Source organism: Chiloscyllium punctatum, chromosome 28, assembly GCF_047496795.1.
Source record: "Chiloscyllium punctatum isolate Juve2018m chromosome 28, sChiPun1.3, whole genome shotgun sequence".
Lineage (NCBI taxonomy): Eukaryota > Metazoa > Chordata > Chondrichthyes > Orectolobiformes > Hemiscylliidae > Chiloscyllium > Chiloscyllium punctatum.
Window position 1 is genome coordinate 33,738,064 of NC_092766.1, and position 20,808 is coordinate 33,758,871.

General features: G+C 45.6%; 1 long non-coding RNA gene across 7 annotated transcripts in view; it reads right to left on the bottom strand.

Moving 5' to 3' along the window:
- Window positions 1–1,723: 1,723 nt before the first annotated feature.
- Window positions 1,724–20,808, bottom strand: part of LOC140454062 (uncharacterized) — a 39,134-nt gene continuing 20,049 nt past the window's right edge. For 3 of the 7 annotated variants that reach the window (XR_011952576.1, XR_011952577.1, XR_011952580.1), the window contains 4 exons: window positions 19,632–19,741; window positions 16,420–16,528; window positions 10,781–10,887; window positions 1,724–2,291 (listed from right to left, as the gene is read on the bottom strand). This is a non-coding gene — a long non-coding RNA (uncharacterized lncRNA). The remainder of the gene's footprint in view (window positions 2,292–10,780; window positions 10,888–16,419; window positions 16,529–19,631; window positions 19,742–20,808) is intronic. The other 4 variants (XR_011952579.1, XR_011952578.1, XR_011952581.1 and 1 more) reach the window with 3 other exon arrangements.

Sequence of the window (20,808 nt, forward strand, 5' to 3'; positions counted from 1 at the left end):
CTGGCTCTGTCAAAGTGGTCAGAGAATTATGGCTGTCATCGAAGCTGGTAACAAACTTGCCATGGGTTAAAAATCGTAAATGATAGAGTAGGTACGAGGTCTGATGGCACTGTTGGAGTATTGATGTTGTTGTTAATCACAGTAACTCGGCTGGAGTTGACTGAATTTATATTGTCTCTTTCTGAATCTCAGGATGTCTCTCTGGGCAATAAGTCTCCAATAAACAGCAATGTGACAATGCGCAGGGATCATCTATTTTGATTTAAATTGGGATTATAGCACTGCTGCTTCACAGCACCAGGTACAAGATTGGAGTCCAGCCTTGGTCAACAGTCTGTTTGGAGTTTGCACATTCCCCTATGATTGTTTGGGCCCCCTCCAGGTGCTCTGGTTTCCTCCCACAGTTCAAAGATTGGTGGGTTAGGTGGATCAGTTGTGCGAAATTGTCCACAGTGTCCAGGATTGTGCAGACTCAGTGGATCAGCCAGCCATGGGAAATGCAGTGTTACAGGGATGAAGCGCTCCAGGTGGGATGCTCTTTGGATGGTTGGTGGGGTTTGATGGGCCAATGCTCTCCTGCCACACTGTCGGGATTCTATTCTATGATTGATGATAAAGCAGGGTGTCCTTGGAGAAGGAGCATGTGGTATGTATCAATGCTCTCGATGTCTTTAGATAGAGGTGGGCATCGCAGGGGATACAGTGCTTTATCTCCACGGCTTTCCCCTCACCCCTAACTCTACTTTGATTTGGCCCCTTCCCACTCTATCATTTGTAATGGTTTGCTTTGCGCGTAAGGGGCTTTGTTTGTAAATATTCAATTGGTTACATGGGTGGTTTACTGCTGGTGATTATATATTAACAAAACCCAAAATGGCGTAATGATGAACGTGGGAAGGTTGCTCAGCTGTGAGAGATAACACTGGAATCAACCAATGAGAAACAAAGAAGTATGTGACGCATTCACACACCTGTGTGATGGGCAGCATGGTGGCACAGAGGTTAGCACTGCTGCCTCACAGCGCCAGAGACCCGGGTTCAAATTCCTGCCTCAGGCGACTGACTGTGTTGTGTTTGTACGTTCTCCCCGTGTCTGCGTGGGTTTCCTCCGGGTGCTCCGGTTTCCTCCCACAGTCCAAAGATGCGCAGGCCAGGTGAATTGGCCATGCTAAATTGCCTGTAGTGTTAGGTAAGGGGTAAATGTAAGGGTATGGGTGGGTTGAGCTTCGGCGGGTCGGTGTGGACTTGTTGGGCTGAAGGGCGTGTTTCCACACTGTAATGTAATCTAACCTGTAATCTAAGATAACACTTGTGGGTAGGAGAAATGGGGGGAAATAGAACACTTCACAGCTCACAGAAGGAGAACTGAAAAGCAGTTAAATCAAATCAAAGGTTCAGACAGGGAGGGAATATTTCCCTGGAGTTTGAGGAACTGGAAAGAGATGGTGTCCGGGAATAGACAGGATTTTGTTTTACAGGGCTTTTGAAATTTTTAAAAACTGTTACATTCAGATAGTTTCATTTCTTTTTGTTTTACTTATTGTGGAATAAGCAGCTACAATATTTTAAAACCATATTCACAAACCTTGTGTTAAAGACAAATGTTAAATAAAATTCATCAAACCATCCCTCACTGAAAACTGATGTGGAAGTGCAATCTCCTGCAGAATCCCTGCCCTGCTTACTTCTTCCTACCCGGGCTCCATGGCTATATAACATACCTGGGAGATAGCAGCAGAAGGCCATTCGGCCTTTCAATCCTGCTCCACGATTCAAGGGGAAACAGCTAACCATCCAGCTCAGTCTCCTGTTCCTGCTGTGTTCCAATCCCCTTTCATAACTTTACCTCAAAGAACTATATCTAAGTCCTCCTTGGGCTTCACTGCCTTTTGTTCCACTGTCATTGCTAAGTTACTGTGTGGGTGTAGGCAGGAGTAATGTGATGGTGCTGCTTCCTGGAGGATGCATTCAGCGTCCCTCATCATCCTGCAGGAACATCAATTGGGTTTCAGCAAATAGAGATAGAACCCATTTCCAGGATATGGGCATCACTGGCTCAGCCAGCATTTATTCCCCATCTCTCGTTACCCTTGAGAAGATGGTAGAGAGCTGCTGTCTTGTACCATTCACAGTCCATTTGGCGCAGATAGACCGACAATGCCATGAGGAGACTGTTGCAGGATTTTGGCCGAGTGATTCTCCATCTTTGGTTCTTCAAATTCTGGGTAACTTTATCATGATCAGCACATGATGTTGAGAGTTCAGTCTGCAAATCTTCACCATCTAGCACCCTGTATAAAGGAATATGTACAGATTAGAAATTCAGAACAGACAATTCTAGTTTCTCTGGAATATCTTTTTCCTCTTCCCATCATTCTGACTCTACTACCCCCTAATGTACACCCTCCCCATTCTCATGGAGTAACTGATAAACAGATCCATGCCACCACATCCCGTCCCTGGTTAGACTCTGCACCCTTTCTGGGTTCACTTCCTTTCCCTTCAGTTGCTGCAAGTCAATAATGTAACAGCAGAATGAAACAGACGGAAACAGAAAGGGAGGTGGCAGATCCTCGGCAGAAGAGGAACCTTCAGGCTGGGAGAATGGGTCACATCCTTCTTTGTTTCTCATTGGTCGATTCCAGTGTTATGACAAGTTGGGAATGTAAATTGGTCCCATGTGGGTGTGGTGACACTTTGACCCTCCAACAGATCAATACTACAAGCAAATACGTTCCTCCTCCAGACAATCAGAGTGTGAAATACTTTCCACTAGTTACACCAAAGCACACGCTCCAAAACCCACCCACATTCTGTACGTGTAGTGCCAGGTTTCTCCACAGACTTGCGGTCCCTGCCTCGGAATTTGGAAGTTGCAGTCCTCATGCAGCCACTGGAGCCGTGTCTCTGGAACGTGAATGAAAAGTGTGGGATGGAGGATGTTGTGTATCGGATCCCCATTCAGACACACGGGACATGTGAGCTGTCACTGGGATTTACTGAGACATCAGCTTAGACAACCTGATTTCTGACATAAGGATCATAGATTCAGCCAATTGGGGGATAGGGAGGTTAATAAGGCCCAGTAGGTTTTAAGCAGAGGTGGCTCAGTAGCGAGCACTGCTGCCTCACAGCGTCAGGGACCTTAGGCGACTGTGTGGAGTTTACACATTCTCCCCATGTTTGCATGGTTTCGTGCAGTTCTCCAGTTTCCTCACAGTCCAAAGATGTGCAGGTTAGGTGGATTGCCCATGCTAAATTACTGACAGTGTCCATGCACGTGCCGGTTAGACAATTAGCCATGGGAAATGGAATGTTCCAGGGAACGAGTGGGTCTGAATGGGATGCTCATCATAGGGTTGGTGTGGACTCGATGGATGAATACCCTGTTTCTGCACTATAGGGACTCTATTCTATTCTCATGAGGAAGAATGTACTTGTCTCAATGTGTTGTGAATCTATGGAATTCCCTATTCAAAATGCGGTGGATGCCAGGACAATGAGCCAATTTAATGAAGAGATACAGATGTTGAATTTGCAATGAGTTGAAGTGTGAGAGAGAGCAGGCGGGAAAATCCAGCTGAGACCGAGGTGAGCTCAATCATCACCGTATTAAATGGTGGAGCTGGTTCGAAGGGCTGCATTGCCTCTCCTGGGCCCAGGGCTTATCTTCTTATGGTAATAACTGGAAAGGTGAATCCAAAACTCACCATCTTCACCAAAGGAGATTTTCGGAAAATGACAGATAGGTGGATTAGCGTTCCAATCTTAGATAGTGAGGAAGTATGTAGGAGATAATGATTTTGCAATTTTAAACTGAGGGGAGACAGTGTTTTATGGTTTTAGATTGTGTCGTACATTCACACCGTCCAGAATACTCTGTTGTGAATATCTATCCTGTACTTTATTACAAAGCCAAGGTCACTGACAATGAAAACCAAAACACCCAGGAAACATCGCCTCCCCTCAGAATCTGATAAAAGGCTTCTGAGAAGTCTGGTTGAACTTAGAACACAGACGGAAAGCTGGAAGATTAGATCCACTCCCAAGATCCAGTGCTTAAACAAAAGGAGACTACAATAGGATGAGGCAGGAGTTGGCTAATATAGACTGGAAACAAAGACTTTATGGTGGGAAAGTTGACGGACAGTGCGAGAATATCAAAGCAATTTTTCGAAGTGCTCAGCAAAAGTATATATCAGTGAAAAGGAAGGACTGTAGGAAGAGGAGTAATCTACCGTGGGTGGCTCAGGAAATAAGGGAGTCTATCAAACTGAAATAGAATGAATACAAATTGGCAAATACCAAGGAGAAACTAGGAGATTAGAAAAATTTTAAAGATCAACAGAAAGCGAGATGGGACTGGGGGAGAAAAGTGATGAGTAACTATCCCCAGGGCCAGAATAGCAGTTTACACTGCTAGAGGGGAACCTATTGTGTGGGGAACATATGGCCTCTGTAATTGTTGAAGCACTTAACTGTTACCATAGAGATAATCCTGATCAAGTTAAAAATCACAGCACACTCCAAAAGCTTGTACTTCCAAATAAACCTGTCGGACTATAACCTGGTGATGTGTGGTTTTTAAACTTTGTCCACCGGCTCCTCCACATCAGAATCCCGATAGATACCCCACTGAAACTGAAGTGCCTGTCACATACTTGAGGGAGCCATGGGGGCGTGGGGGTGGGGTATGTGGTTTAACCACAAAGTGATGAACTGAACTAGACTTTCTAACTGCTGCTGCCATGGAGATAATATTGAGAGACAGTCTCTATTCAAAGTCCCAAACCACAAAGGTATAAGAATGGGAGCTTTACATCGGACAGGTGGGGAGTTACCTGATACTGCCTGGAGGTGTTCTGCATGTACACTATCCATGTAACTGCCGTGTCTCATCAATAAAGACTCAAAGAAGACCTCTCAGAGTTCTGTGCCGAGTTATTCCTATCCAGCAGGGTTCAGGAATATGAGGACACAGCAGTCAGTCTTCACAGTGGAGGATACGAAGAACATGCCAGTAATTGATAAGGAGACTGAGGAAGGTGAGGCCCTCGATAATAACCATTATCACGAAAGAGTTAGAACTGGATATGCTAATGGAGCTAAAGGTAGACAAGTCTCATTGCCCTGATGGAATATATCCCAGGATACCAGAGTTAGGGGGAGAAATAGCACATGCACTTAGGAGTTGTAGAATCCGACAGCAGAGACAGACCCTTTGGCCCAAACTGGCCCATGCTGACCAGAATGTCCATCCACACTAACCCCATTTCCCTGCACTTGGCCCATTTGCTTCTGACCCTTTCCTGTCCATGTATTTGTCCAAATATCTTTTACCTGTTGTGAGTGTTCCTGCCTGAACCACTTCCACTGGCAGCTCATTCCATATACATACCACCCTCTGTGTAAAACAGTTGCCCCTCAGCTTCCCTTTTATTCTTTCTCCTCTAACCTTAAACTGATCCAATCAAGCCATCCAATCCTTGAGTTCCTGGGAAAAAGACTGAGTGCATTCACCTTATCCATGGCCTCTCATGGTCTTATACACTTCTAGAAAAGAACCCCCTCAGTTTCCTTTGCTCTAAACATAAAATCCTCACTTGTCCAACCTCTCCCTATAATTCAGACCCCTGAGCCCTGGCAACATCCTTGTAAATTGTTCTGCACTTTTTCCAGTTTAATAACTGAAACCTACATTACATTCATCATATTTCCAGTGTTTCCCAACGGTGCTGGAACCGACGTGACAATGCCAATGGATTACAATCCATGATCGATAATTAACTCCTTTACAACAATCCCGTTTTCATAGTGTTTCCCATGGTGCAGGTATCCGTTTTCATAGTATTTCCCATGGTGCAGGTATCCGTTTTCAGAGTGTTTCCCATGGTGCAGGTATCCGTTTTCAGAGTGTTTCCCATGGTGCAGGTATCCGTTTTCAGAGTGTTTCCCATGGTGCAGGTATCCGTTTTCAGAGTGTTTCCCATGGTGCAGCTGCTGCCCAATATATGAGAATCCTTACAGTATGGAAACAGGCCCTTCGGCCAAACAAGTCCTTACTGACCCTCCAAACAGTAACTTAAACAGACCCATTCCCCCTAACTAATGTAACTAATACTATGGGCAATTTAGAATGGCCAATTCACCTGCCCTGCACATCTTTGGATTGTGGGAGGAAACCGGAGCACCCGGAGGAAACCCGCTCAGACACGGGGTGAATGCACAAACTCCACACAGTCGCCCGTGGCCGAAATCGATCCCGGGTACCTGGTGCTGTGAGGCAGCAGTGCCAACCACTGAGCCGTCTCTATAGAGTGGAGGGGGCGGGACTGGAGGACTGGGACAATGGGATTGTAAACGATAGATGAATGTGAAGGACACTGGGGAATGGACAGGTCAGTGAGGGACAGGAGCACTGCAGCAGCAGGAGGGGATCCTGGACAAACTGAGCAATGGGAGAGTCTGACAGGAGAGAAACTACAGGAAGGTTCTGTTTCGAGGCTCAGGCAGGGACAGCTGGGAGACAGTATGGCCTGGTGGCTTGGGCAGGTTTACTTATCAGCCTCTTCAAAGATGCTGTTTCTCAACTCTTAGCCTGATCCTCCTAGTCCAGAGGTAAGGACACTTACACTATTTCCTGGTGGGCAAGGGTACAGGGATTGCCTTTCAAAAGGAACTCCCCTGTGTTGGTGACATTAACAAGACTCAATACAGACTCACTGACAAAATGCTGGCGTCCTTGAACTTCATCCAGAATATTAACACCTATAACTGGGCAACGCAGACCCCAACGTACAGAGTTAAATCCTGGATACTAATAACAGCTTTGTGCATGGGAAATCATATCTCATGAATTTGACTCAGTTTTTTTGAAGTAGTAACAAAGAGGATTGCTGAGGTCAGAGCATGGACATGATCTACATGGACTTCAGTAACGTGTTTGACAAGGTTCCTCATGGGAGACTGGTCAGCAAGGTTAGATCACATGGAGTACAGAACTGGCTCGAAGGTAGAAGGCAGAGGGTGCTTTTCAGGCTGGAGGCCTGTGACCAGTGGAGTGTCACAAGGATCGGTGTTGGATCCACTACTTTTTGTCATTTATATCCATGATTTGGATGTGAACGTAAGAGGTATTGTAAATAAATTTGCAGATGACAACAAAATGGGAGGTGTAGTAGACAGTGAAAAAGATTACCTCAGAGTACAAGAGGATCTGGATCAGATGGGTGAATGGGCTGAGGAGTTCAGTTTAGAAAAATGCGAGCTGCTGCATTTTGGAAAAGCCAACTTTAGCATGACTTATACCGCTCCTGGGGAGTGCTGCTAAACAAAGAGTCCTTGGAGTGCAGGTTCATAGTTCCTTGACAGTAGAGTAGCAAGTAGATAGGATAGTGAAGGCCACAGTTGGTCTGCTTGTCTTTACTGATCAGAGCATTGAGTATAGGGGTTGGGAGGTCATAGTGCGGCTGTACAGGACATTGCAAAAGTTGCCGAATCAATATTCCATAGAATTCTGTTCTCCTTCCTATCAGATGGATGCTCTTAAACTTTAAAGAGATCAGAAAAGAATTAAAGCATTGTTGTGGTTCTGTTCGCCGAGCTGGGAATTTGTCTTGCAAACGTTTTGTCCCCTGTCTAGGTGACATCCACAGTGCTTGGGAGCCTCCTGTGAAGCGCTTCTGTGCTGTTTCCTCCGGCATTTATAGTGGCCTGTCTCTGCCGCTTCCGGTTGTCAGTTCGAGCTGTCCGCTGTAGTGGCCGGTATATTGGGCCCAGGTCGATGTGTTTGTTGATATAGTCTGTGGATGAGTGCCATGCCTCTAGGAATTCCCTGGCTGTTCTCTGTTTGCCCAACTCTATCAACAAACACATCGACCTTGAACTTCATCCAGAATGGGGGGGGGGGGCGAAGCAGACAGAGCAGGGGAAGATGGGCAGAAAATGTAGAGTTATTTAACAGATCTAAAACTCAACCCTGTTCCTGTTTTCTCCTCCTCACCTTAATTCCCTCTGAAGGGCTCAGAACAACTGCATAGTTCTTGGAAAGTAGAGTTTCAGGGAGATCAGGTTCTGAACGTGGCATTTAGGACATGAACATTGAATGGAATGTGCAGGTTAGCTGGATTAGCTTTGGGTAATGGCAGGTTACAGAGTTAGGGTGGAATGCTGTTCCGATGGTTGGTATGGTCTCATGAGCCAAAAGGCCTGTTTCCATACTGTAGGGATTCTGTCACTGAGTATAGGGGTTAGGAGGGCACGTTGTGGCTGAGTAGGGCATTGGGGAGGACAGTTTTAGAATACTGAATTCAATTGTGGTCTCCCTGATTTCAGAAAGATGTTACCAGAATAGGCCTTAACCTCTTAATGACAAGTTCCTGGGAAGTGTTGACAGACAAACAGACCGTGCAGTGTGGGTTGACAGTTCCTTGAAAGTGTGGTTGAAGGTAGACAGGTCGGTGAAGGTGGTGTTTGGTATGCTAGCTGTTATTGGGCAGTGATTTGAGGATAGGAGTTGGGAGATCATGTTTTGGTTGCAGTTTATTGGATCGGCCACTTTTGGAATCCCCAGACTGCTTTCAATTGCAGTCTCCCTGTTACAGGAAAGATGTTGGGAAACTTGCAAGAGTTCAGAAAATTTTTTCCAGGGTGTTGCCAGTATTGGAACATTTGAACCATAGGGAGAGGCTGAATAGGCTGAGGCTATTTCCCTGCAGCACTGGACACTTTAGGTGGCTTTATTGAACTTTATAAAATTATGAGGAGTAATGATAGTGTGACTAGCCATCGTTTCTTTTTTTCCCCCCAGGGTTGGGGAGTCCAAACAAATGTGAATCTTTTTTCCAAGGTGGAAATGACAAATTCTAGAAGAGAGATGGCAAGTTTAAAGGATATGAAAACTGAACCAACTGAAGATGCTGTAAACCAGGAAGAGAAACAGAAGTTTCTGGAAAAGCTCAACAGGTCTAGCAGCATCTGTGAAAAGAAATTAGAGTTAACGTATCGGAGGAAGGGTGACCAGACCCAAAACTTTAACTGATGTTTCTTCACAGATGTTGCATGACCTGCTGAGCATTTCCAACAACATCTGTGCAAGTTTAAAGGGGGTTGTTTGGAGTATATATCGGACAGGAACTTTATAAAGTGCGAGTGAGACCACATCTGGAGTAATGACAGAAGTTTTGGTCCCTTTATTTAAGGAAGTACATCATTCCATCAGAGGCATTTCACAGAAGATTGACTGGGATGAACCCTGGTTTGCAGGGATTATCTTTTAATAAAAGACTGAAGAAGTTGGGACTTTACTCACTGGATTTGGGAAGAATGAGAGGGGATCTCATTGTAACATGTAGGATTCTCAAGGGGTTTGACAGGGTAAATACTGATAGGATGTTTCCCATCATGAGGGAGTCTGGAACCAGATTCTGGGATAGCTGCAGAATCACGGATTCTGTTTTGGATTCGTCAAGTTTAAGGCAACACCGACACAAGTGAGGGGTTTCAGCAGCAATGGAGCTGTGGTGAGGTGGAGACAAGCAACATTTAAGAGATTGGAATTCCTGGTGTTTGTGATTGTGTAGATGCCTGATCAGAAGGTCACCTTGGGGTCAGATATGAGAGCAATATTGTCAAGAGTGTGGTTCTGTCTCAGACAGTTCCCAGGGAGAGGGAGGGGCTCAGCAGTAAGGGAAAGTAACTTGTAATAGTAACTGAAGGCAATGGGTTTAACCATTGCAACGTTCCATTGCAGGAAATTGCAGCCAATCCCGTAGTGGGAGTGTGATGAGCAGTTTGATAACTGAGTAATGGAGAGGGATGATGGGGAGGGGGAGCTGGGTATTGTCAGTGTACATGTGAAACCTAACACGGTGCTTTTGGACAATGTCACCTCCTGGCAGTATGGAGGTGAGAAACAGGAGGGACCAAGGAGAGATCCTTAAGGGACACCAAATACAAGGAATTCAGAAAGGAAAGGGAGAGTCAGGATGGAGTAGGTTTTTCCAACAACGGTGGAGTCAAATATTAGTTTGTAGCAGAATGGGAGAGAAGGACGTAACCAGAAAAGACAGACAAGGAACAATATCTGTGAATTGGGGAGGGGGAGTGATGAGGAGGAGGAGCAGCCCAACTCCAAAAGCACTATTCCTACATCAGTGACATCACCCAACTCTACCCTAGTCTCAGCTCATTGACCGAAATACTCGTCCATCCCTGTGTTATCTCCAGACTACGTTATCCAAACACAGTCCTGGCCAGCCTCCCACATTCAACTTACATGCAATCTCAAGAGTATCTAAAACCCTCCTGCCTAAGTGCTCACTTGTACCAAAACTTGTTGATCCATCAAAAGGCTCCTATTATAAAGCAAAAATTTAAAATTCTCCCCCTTGATGTAATTCCTGGCTGTGAACATCCCTGTCTCCCTGCACCACACAACCTGTGAAACCCCGGCAACTCATTTTCTTTCAGACTCCCAACGATGTGTTTATTCATTGCTTCATCTGTCTGGCTGTTTCTACTGTTGCCAAGGCAACGCGGTCTGGAATTCCCACCCTAACCCTCTCAGACCTGCTTTCCTCCTTTAAGGTATTCCTGAAAACCTGCTTATTTGGCAATTCTTTTGATCACCTGACCTAATATCTGTGGCCTTATGTCAGAAGTTCTCAATAGTATTTCTGTGGAATTAAAAACATGATAAAAAAAACAAACTGTTGTTGATTTGCACACACAATGTCAACTCTTCAATGTTACTGAGTGAATAATCTCTAACAGCTCTTACCCAAACACATTGTGGGAGCACCTTCACCACACGAACTGCAGCTGTACAAGGAAGTCAAACATCACCTTCTCCACAGGCAATGGGGCTTTGGCATTGATCACTGGTATCTGTGGAGGGAAAAACACAGTTGATATTTCAGGGAGAGCAAAATGGATTATAGGGAGGGAAAATGGTGCAGAATTTGGGATTTTTAAATTTGTGTTTTACAACGTGCACTAAGTTCTGTAAAACCTCTCATCCCATACCATGAAAATTTCCTTCTCTTCCTGGTCAATATGTCTTTCCTTTCCCCTGCCCTTCACCTTCACACATTTCCAATGCCTTGGCCACAACCCTGTGCTGTCCGTGACGTTTATCATGTGGTTGAGTATTGTCCCGCCCCTCATTCACTCCGATTGGTTGAAGGACCCACTAGCACCTCGCGCCCCCTTTCCCCCACTCTTATTGGTCCTGCGCTGACATCAATAATCCGAGGCCCATTGTGGGCTGGAGCATGCTCAGTGCTTCCTGCTTTTGCTGTTCATCAGGTATGAGAGAGAGAGAGGGCTCATCTCTGTTTCTCCTGATGTCAGACAATAACAACAACTTCCTGCATTGTATGGAGCCTTTCACATTGGCAAATCTCCTAAAATGCTTCACGAATGATGGAAACGTTGATTAAAGAGAACGATTTTTAGGTACATCTTTAAGGCGGACAGAGGGGGTTAGGGAGGATATTCCAAAGGTTTGTGTCCTCGGCAGCTCCAATTGTGGAGTGATACAGAACATAGAAAAATACAGCACAGTACAGGCCCTTTGGCCCTTGATGTTGTGCCAATCCAAGCCCACCTAACCTACACTAGCCCACTATCCTCCATATGCCTATCCAATGCCCGTTTAAATGCCCATAAAGAGGGAGAGTCCACCACTGCTACTGGCAGGGAATTCCATGAACTCATGACTCACTGAGTAAAGAATCTACCCTTAACATCTGTCCTATACCTACCACCCCTTAATTTAAAGCTATGCCCCCTCATAATAGCTGACTCCATATGTGGAAAAAGGTTCTCATGGTCAACCCAATCTAAACCCCTAATCATCTTGTAAAAGGTGGGCAACAGCTTACAATGGAGACAGTTAGTGGCTAACCATAAGTCAACAACCTCACGTCGTAGCCCCTTACCCCACACACCAGGCCTCGTTCTCACAGTCTGCCATTACACACTACCTATGGTTAGCCAATAACACCTAATGACCCTCCTCCAGCCAGATCTTTAACCCCTCCATTATCCAACCGTTCTTCTCACTCTATCCCCACCTATCCTTTACTCCTTTTATTCTCCCCCCACACTAACTTCTGCACATAAACTGACTTTTTTTCTCAGGAACATCTGTCCTAAGGAAGGGACACCAGGTCTGCAACTTTAACTCTGATTTCTCTTCACAGATGCTGCCAGACCTGCTGAGCTTTTCCAGAACCTCCTGGTTGTTGTTTCTGATTTACATCTTCTGCAGTTCTTTTGGTTTTAATTGACCGGGAGTTTGTAATTCAGGTCCCACAGCCTCTGTCCCAGTCTCTGCTGTCTCTCCCACCCCCAAACAGTGACACTGCACCTGCACAGCTCATGGACATGTGTTGTCTTGCTGGCCACACCCCTCATTCAATCCCATTGGCTGCAGGACCACACAGATTCTCCTCCCATTGGTCTGGAGCTGCCGTCAATCAGCCGGGCCCCATTGTGATGAGAGTGGAGGGCGAATCCCTCTCTCTGCCCTGGGATGAGCTTCACCATTCACAGTGAATGGGGCAGTATCACACAGCACAGGGCCTGGGGACTATTCAGCCCATTGGGGCTGTACTCTCTCCCTTTGGAGATGCTGCAAATCTGTCCCAAGTCCCCTGCCTTGTGCCCATAGCCCCCCAAATCTTTCCTGAAAAAGTAAAACTCTAAGTCTGTTTCAGAACACCTGCTGAATCTGTGTCGTTCAGACTGTTCCAGATGCTCAGAACTTACTGAGTTCACATTTTCACTTTATATTATTTGCCAATTACTTGAAAGTAGTTACTAAAAATTGTGACAGTGTTAACAATTCCTCTCTCTCTCTGCAAATTCAAGACCTTGGAACCAAATCTGCACCAGATCGAACTCACTGCTTCACCTTCTCAGCTCCAAGGATAATTATCTGTGCTTCAGCGAGCTCGCCACAAAATAGAGGAATGCATCTTTTTTTTATTAATATCAAAGAAACAGACCTTCAGTCCAATTCGTCCGTGCCAACAAGGAATCCTAATCTAATGGATTCCCATTTACCAGCTATTGGCCTGCATCCATCAAAACCCTTCCTATTCATGTACCCAATTGGAAGCCTTTTAAATGTTGTGATTTTTCAGCCTCCACTACTTCATCTGGTAGCCCCTCCCATACACACACCACACTCAGCTTGAAAATGTTGCCACTTAGATCCCTTTTAAATGTTTCCCCTCTCAATTTAAACCCAGGTACTCTAGTTTTGGACTCACCTAACCTGAGGAAATAGGACACTGGCTGCTCACCTTATTCACACCCCTCGTGGTTTTATAAATCTCCATGAAGTCGCCTCTCAGTCTTTGACTGTCCAGAGAAAATAGCCCCAGCCTATTCAGCCTCTCCCTGTAGCCCAAATCCTCCAGTCCTGGCAACGTTTTTGTAAATCTTGTCCAAACAAGTTTCACAACATCCTTCCCAGAACAGAGTAATTCAAACTGAAAACAGAATTCCAGAAGTGGCTTAATCAACGTCCTGTCCAGCCACAATATGGCGCCCCAGCTTCTGTATTCAATGCATTGACCAATAACGGAGAGCATTAATGGTGTCCCATTTGCCAGCGGTTCACCCTTATCCCTCTAAAACCTTCCTTTTCATGTACCCAATCAAATGCCTTTTAAATGCTGCAATTGTACTAGACTCCACCCCTTCCTCTGTAGTTCATTCCATACTTGCAATGCCCTCAACCTGAACAAGATGCCCCTTAGATCCCTTATAAATCTTTTCCCTCTCACCTTAAGCCTGTACCCTCTAGTTCTGGACCCACCGAACTTGGGAAAAAGTCCCTGACTGCTCACCTTATCCATGCCCTTCATGATTTTATGAGATCACCTCTCAGCCTCCAACTCTCCAGGGAAAATAGTCCCAGCCTATTCAGCCTTTCCCAACAGCTCAAACCATCCAACCCTGGCAAAATCCTTGCAAATATTTTCTGAACCCTTTCAAGTTTCTCAACATTATTCCAAGAACAGGGAGATTGGAACTGAAAACAGAATTCCAGAAGAGCTGTAATCAGTGCCCTGTACAGCCACAATATGACATCACAATCGCTGCATTCAATGCATTGACCAATAACGGGGAGCGTACCAAATGCTGCATTCACTACCCTGCCTACCTGTGAGTCTACTTTCAAGGAACTATGAACCTGCACTCCAAGGTCCCTTTGTTCAGCAATGTTCCCCAGGACTTTACCATTAAGTGTCTAAGTCCTGCCCTGATTTGCCTTTCCAAAATACAACAGCTCGCATTTATCTAAATTGAACACCGTCTGCAATTCCTTGCTCTAATGGCTCATCTGATCAAGATCCTGTTGTATTCTGAACTAACCTTCTTCATTCTACAACTCCAATTTTGGTGTCTTCTGTAAACCTACTGACCATACCTCATATATTCACATCCAAGTCATTTATTTAAGGGCCCAATATCCATCCTTGCAGCACACTGCTGCTCACAGGCCTCCAGTCCGCAAAGCAACCCTCCATCATCATCCTCTGTCTCCTACCTTCAAGGCAGTTTTGTAATGGCTTGCTCTCGCTGCATTCCATGTTATCTAACCCTGCGAACCAGTCTGCTTTGTGGAACCTTGTTGTCCATATAAACAACATTCACCACCTGGCTTAAATATTTTCTTTGTCACTTCAAAACACTCACTCAAGTTAGTGAGACACAATTGTGCATGTACAAAGCCACATTGACTCTCCCTGATCATTCCTTACCTTTCCAAATAGATGGATATCCTGTCCCTCAGAATCCCTTCCAACAACTTGCCTGCCACTGACTTCAGGCTCACTGTTTTCTTGTTCCATGGCCTCTCCTTACCACCTTTTTAAAATAATGGCACCTCACCTGTCGTTATCAACGATACAAATACCTCAGGAGAGGCCCAACAATCAGTTCCCTAGATTTCCAGAAAAGTTCCAGGATACACCTGATCAGGTTCCAGGGCTTTATCCACCTTGATGTTTAGATTAGATTAGATTAGATTACTTACAGTGTGGAAACAGGCCCTTCGGCCCAACAAGTCCACACCGCCCCGCCGAAGCGTAACCCACCCATACCCCTACATCTACATTTACCCCTTACCTAACACTATGGGCAATTTAGCATGGCCAATTCACCTGGCCTGCACATCTTTGGACTGTGGGAGGAAACCGGATTTAAGATATCCAGTACCACTTCCTCTGTAACATGGACACTTTTTAAGTTATCACTGTTTATTTCTCCAAACTCTCGAGCTTCCATATACTTCTCCAGTAAAAACGACTTGAAATATTTGCATATCTTTCGCACCCCCTGTGGTTCCATAGACAGCCTTGTTGACCTTTAAGGGGTCCTATTCTCTGGTCCAGTTAATCTTTTGTCTGTGATATATTTGTTTAATCTCTTTGGATCGTATTCCAGGACATCCCAGAAAGGCCTACTTCAAGGACCATAATTTTCCTCTGACTTGATCAACAATGCCCTCCAACACATACCCTCCACTTCCCGCACCTCCGCCTTTACCCCACCCCTCCAGAGACAATAAAGAATATAATCCTGCGGTCTTCACCTTCCACCCCACTAATCTCCAGATACAGTGCATTAACCTCTTATTCTGCTACCTAAAGTCAGACCCCACCACCAGAGACATATTTCCGTCCCCAACCCTATTTGTGTTCCGCAGAGACCATTCCCGCTGCGCCTTCCTTGTTTGGTCCACACCCTCCCACCAACCCACGGTCCACACCCTTGACCCTACCTTGCTGCCATGGGAAATGTAAAACGTGCGGCCACACCTCCCTCTGACCTCTGTCCAAGACCACAAAAGGATCTTTTTCACATCAGGCAGAGATTTGCCTGCACATCCCAAAACCTCATCAATTGCATCTGGACACTATGAGAAATTTAAACATGGCTCATCCAACTAACCTACACATCTTTGGGCTGTGGGAGGAAACTGGAACACCCGAAGGAAACCCTCACAAACACTGTGGAGAATGTGCCAACGTGAACACAGGCAGTCACCTGAGGCTGGAATTAAACCCAGGTCCCTGGTGCTGAGGAAGAAGCGCTAACCACTCCGCCACAATACTGTGGGATCTTTGGTGCTGATGTGCTGCCCCACTGATACCTCAGTCACTCACCCTGCCTCATGTCCTGATGACGGAGTGAAATTATCGCTGGACAGTTAATCCAGAGACCCAGATAACGATCTGGGGACCCTGGTTTGAATCCCATCACAGCAGATTTTGGAACGTGAATTCAATAAATATCTGGGAAAAATAATCTAGTGACGACAAGGAATCCATTGTCAATTGTTGGAAAAACCAATGTGGTTCACTAATGATCTTTAGGGAAGGAAAATGCCATCCTTACCTGGTCTGGTCTGCATGGGACTCCAGACCTATAGCAACGTGGTTGACTCTTACCTGCCCTCTGGGTAAACGCAGCAATAAATGCTGGCCGAGCCAGTGACAGCCTCATCCTGTGAATGAATAAAGAAAACGGGTCAGGTTGTTCCTTCTCTAGTAGGTACATCCTACAAACTGAATCTGAAATGTTCTCGTACACACTGAACAAATACCTTTCCATCCAAGCCCTTACACTACAGCACTCATAGGCCATGTTGGTAAAGTTAAAACCACTTATCATTGCATCCATATTATTCTTACAGATAACGGAGGTCTCCTGGTAAAATTGTGTCTCAATTCCCCGCTGACTATTGGGAGAGAGTCTATAATACAATCCCAGTAAGATGGTCATCCCTTTCTTATTTCTCAGTACCAACCAAATAGCTTGCTTGGAGGTACTCCCAGGAATATCCTCCCGAAGCCCAGCCATAATGTTATCCCTAATCAAAAACACCTCTCTCCCTGCTCTGCTGGCCCCTTTCTATCCTTGCTATAGCATCTATACCCTGGAACATTAAGCTGCTAGTCCTATCCATCCCTGAGTGATGCCTCTAATTGCTGTAATATCCCAGTGCCATGTTGTTCAAAACCATACCCTGAGCCCACCTGCCTGACCTGTCAGGTCTCTTGCACTGAAATAAATGCAGTGCAACTTGTCCGTCCCACCTCATTCTGTGACTTGCTCTTGCCTGCCTTGACAGTCTGACTGGTGACTCACCTCTTTTCTCACTATCTCTTTAGGATTACCCCGACTGCCCTACTGATTTAATGCCTCCCCAGTAGCACGAGCAAATCTCCCTGCTCTTCAGGACCCCATGCTTTCCCCTTCCTATGCCATTGGTACCAATGTACAATGTCCTCCCACTGGCTATTTTCCCTTTTCAGAATATTCTGCTCCCTCTGTGAGGCATCCTTGACACTGGCACCAGGGCAGCACCACCCCATTCTGATGTCTCACTGTCAGCTGCAGAAACAGCAGACTGTGCCCCTGACTAGAGAGTCCCCGATCACCATTGATCGTGTGGAACTGGATATACCTCACATTATGTTAGAAGCCAGTCTCAGTCCCAGTAACTTGGCTGTCAGTGCTACATTCCCCTGAAAGTCTATTACCACCTACATTTTCCAAAACAGTATACTTGTCTGAGATGGGGATAGCCACAGGAGACTCCTGCAGTACCGACCTACCCCTCCTCGCTTTCCTGGAGGTAACCCATCTACCTGACTGTATCTGCAGTATCCTGCATTCCTGAGACTGCCACCTATCACACCCCCCCCCCGGCTCCTGTCAATTCCTCACTGCCTTTACTCACTTCTCCACCAATCCATACGTTCCAACAGGATTTGCAATCACACTTGCTGCAGACATAATCATCAGGATCATTGAAACTCTCCCTAATCTCCCTCATCCGACAGGAACAGCACACCACTCTACAACAGGCCATCTCTCCGCCTTAACAATCTACAGACCAAGACAAAGGCACAGTCTTACTGCTCGAAACATACTGCCCGAGAATAACTTAATGCTTACGGTTCATATATTAAACATTTAATCAAGAGACTGTAAGATATTTAAAAGAAATCCTCACCTTACTCACTATTGTAGATTTAATAAAATAAAACCGACTAAGATTGATATTTGAAGAGACTGAAACTCACTGAGCTAATCCCCGACTCTGAGTACTTCCAAGGGTGAGGTCTCTCTGAGGCCAGCTGTGAAATGTCTCAGTTTCTCTTCTCTGCCCACTCCATTTCCAGAGAGGTTTTAACTTCACAGCAAGTCAGCTCAGAGAGGTCACTGTTTGGTTTTATTCACTGGGAGTTGCCTTTGCTGCCCAGACCAGTATTTAGTAGCCACCTTTACTTGTCTTGGAGAAAGTGGTGATTAACTGCCTCCCTGAAATGCTGCAGTCCATGTACACCACAGTGATGTTTGGAGAACAATCCCCCTCTGGCCCCACAACCCTCCCTGTCTCTGTAATCCCCCTCCGGCTTCAGAAATTACATGTGCGTGGCGTATGATTTTTATCTGGATTCATTTTTGTTTAATAAACCCTGCGCCCCCCCCCCCTCAAAGAAGTGAAATATTTCACCCCCAAACAAATTTCTGTTAATTGACCTTTTGGAGAGGCTGACACATAGACGTTGTAGTATTTTATCTCACACTGTACACGTAGAATAATGGAACTTTCTTTTCAACATTGCTAAAAAGGGAGGCAACGGCTTAATGGTATTCCTGCCAAATGAGTGACATGTGCAATGTTCCGAGGATTAGGGTTAGAATCCCAACATGGCTGATGGCAGCATCGGAATTCAATACAATCTAGAATGGAAAGGAGAATGATGACCATGAAACTATTGTTGATTGTTAGAAACCCATCTGGTTCACTAATGTCCTGTAGGGAAGGAAACGGTCATCCTCACCTGGTCTGACCTACATGTGACTCCAGACCCACAGCAATGTGGTTAACTCTCAACTGCCCTCCGGAAAAATACTTTAAAAACTGTTAACAAATACTCCGCAGGTATCACTTAAAAACTGGCTGTTCCCATTGGGACTGTGAATTTCTGAAAGGCCTGGAGTGAAACGGAGTTTCAGCTTCACCTTCTCCCTGTCTCACCTCACTCTGTTTACACCCAACTCCAGAACACTCTCATTGAGCCAAGCAGCCCTCATAGTGCAGCCCTGTCATTTTCATTGTCTGCTCACACCTACACTGCCCTCAGCCTCCTGTACTGTTCCAATGCATCTCAATGGGAGCTCAGGGACAGCACCTCATCTTTCAGCTCAGCCCTTTGTAACCCCAGAGTCAACATGGACCTCAGCAGTTTCTGAATGAACAGACAGTTGTCAGAAGCTGGAACATTCCACCTGAAAAGGTGCTGGAATTTGAGTCCATAAGGAATTTTAATGGGAAGTTTGCAGGTAATTGAAAATGTTAATGTGTAAACTTCACATCATGAAGTGGGTGATTGTAAGAACTCTCAGATTTAGACCCAAAGAGACGAGGTGTAATCTGGATAAATCTGTGCTCCCTCTCAGGTCAATATCTCCTTCCTCAGCTGCAGGGCCCAGAACAGAGCACATACCCAAAGGGTGATCCAACCACGAATTTATACATATTTCTGCTTAACAAAAATAATGGAGATATTTTCCCACAAATAAAACAGACAAACCTTTCTCCTTCCAAAGTTAAATGCCAATGATATTCTGATCCTGATTTGTTATCATTGACTGTAAAAACTTGCTTTTGAGATCCCAGCCTCAATTATTCTGATTTAATATCCTATGAAATGAATTCACAAAACAAAACTCACAGTCAGTGCAGGAAGAATAGTAAAGACATACTTTTCTCTTGGTATGTGCTTGATGTGTAAATGCCTCTCTTCAAGTTGCACGCCGCCCCCAAATCCTCGGAAAGGGACATGCACATGTGCCTCACCTGTACCTTACCCATAATAAAGATGGCGACCATATCCCAGAACCTGTCACCGCCTGAGGGCCGCAGCCATTTTCCCACCTGCTGCAAATGCGGGACTAAGAGTTTCTAATTCAGACTAACGAACCGTACAGAGTGTAATTAAAACTTCCCAGTCTAAAGTGACTCATTATCTCCCTGTCTCCGAGGCCACTCTCCCCTTCCCTGTTTGCGTCTCCCACATTCACCAACGGCCGTGTTACGTGGCACTGCATCAGCAGAGTTACTGGTGACGTGTCATCCCACTGGCCACGCCCCTCATTCACTCCCATTGTTTGGATGACCAGCTGGTACCACTTATCTACCAGTCCCGCCACCTTTTCCTATTGGTCCGAAGCTGCCATCAATCAGCTGGACCCCATTGTGAGGTCAGTGGTGGGATCCTCCCCCTGTCTGAATTAAACCCAGAAGGTGTATGGATGGTGTCAATCAGGAACAACAAGCAGAAGGTGCTGGGAAAGCTCAGCAGGTCTGGCAGCATCTGGGTAACAGAAATCTGTCCAGTGGCCCTTCCTCAGAACCGATGGGAGCTGGGAAAATTAGAATCCTGACAGTGTGGAAACAGGCCATTTGGCCCAAAAGGTCCACAGCGTTCCTCCGAAGAGTATCCCACCCAGATCCATTCCCCTACCCTATTACTCTACATTTCTCCTGACCAAACCTACATATCCCTGAGCATTATGGGAAATTTAGCTTAGCCAATTCAACTAACCTGCAGATCTTTGTATTGCAGGAGATAGGGGTTAAAGTGTAAATAACAGGGAGGGACAGAACCCAAAGAGAGACTGGAACATTTAGAAACAAAAAGGAGTGGATTACGATCTGGCTGGGAGGGTGCATAGCTGTTAATGGAGGGGACAGGAAGCGGTGTCTGG